Source organism: Pteropus alecto, unplaced genomic scaffold, assembly GCF_000325575.1.
Source record: "Pteropus alecto unplaced genomic scaffold, ASM32557v1 scaffold21, whole genome shotgun sequence".
In the NCBI taxonomy this organism is placed as follows: domain Eukaryota; kingdom Metazoa; phylum Chordata; class Mammalia; order Chiroptera; family Pteropodidae; genus Pteropus; species Pteropus alecto.
The window spans coordinates 1,683,181-1,684,272 of record NW_006436282.1 but is presented as its reverse complement, the minus strand read 5'-3'; the positions used below and the strand labels follow the sequence as shown (position 1 = coordinate 1,684,272).

At 38.2% G+C, this 1,092-nt stretch overlaps 1 pseudogene; it reads right to left on the bottom strand.

Annotated features, from left to right (window-relative positions):
• Nucleotides 1-333: 333 nt before the first annotated feature.
• Nucleotides 334-452, bottom strand: LOC112479902 (annotated as a pseudogene).
• Between the last annotated feature and the right edge of the window lie 640 nt (nt 453-1,092).

Below are 1,092 nucleotides of genomic sequence, written 5' to 3'. Positions count from 1 at the left end.
GCTAAGACGAAAAGTGATGTGACCATAGTCTTTTGGAAAGTAATCTTAAATATTAGTTCAACGCATGTGGGGTTATAGTTTATGTAAATCATAAGGTATAACTATTGATATTTTTAAATGACATTTTAGAGTCCAGAAGCCCTACAGTACCCTAGTTGTAGGGGTTTTTATTGCCTCACCCATATTATTCCATACTTGGAACATATTAGTTTACCTTTTCTTTTCTTTTTTCTTTTTTTTTTCTTTTTTTAGGTGAGGCAACCCTTGATTGACCTCACTGATTACAAAGACCTTGTCGGTTTACAGTCCCTTATTTTTTATTTTTATTTTTTACGCCTACAGTACTTACTCTTCCTAGGTGGTCTCCCATCCAAGTACTAACCAGGCCCAACCCTGCTTAGCTTCTGAAATCAGACAGGATCGGGCTTGTTCAGAGTGGCATGGCCATAGACTAGTTTATCTTTTCTAATTTCCAAAAGTATTCTGTATTAGAACAAGAAAAGCCAGCCAACTGTGAAAAAACAACTATTAAATCTCAGTGGCTTAGCGTAATAAAAATTTATTTCTTCCTCACATCACTATTTGTTGCAAGTTAGCTAGTTCTCCTTCAAGGAAGTCTCAAGAATCTAGGCTCCTTCCATTTTATAACATTGCCATCCTAAATATATGGCCTCTGTTGTCGGAAACCAGCCGACCAAGTCAAACCAGGTCCCTGAATGGGGGAGCGGGGACTGAGAAAAAAGAGAAGACAGACAGGGTGCAGGAGGGAGAACAGATCTCACAACTGTCTCTCCGAGTTTATTTCTTAGGCTCCTTTTTATACATATTCTGTTCCTTTGTGTATCCCAAGATAACATAGTTAAAGTAACATCTTGAAGATCAAGGTACAATCGAAACTCCCTTCGTACTTCTTGTTTCTAATCTTAATCTTCTTCCTCCTGGAATTCCTCAGAACCAGCTTTTTCCCTTTTATATGCAAGCAGGCCTCCCGAGATAATCCATGCACTCCTTTGAATTTTGGGAGCTTTAGCTCCCTACACTCTGTAATAACCATTACAACCAAATAGTGAATTTGCATCACTAAATTGAAGG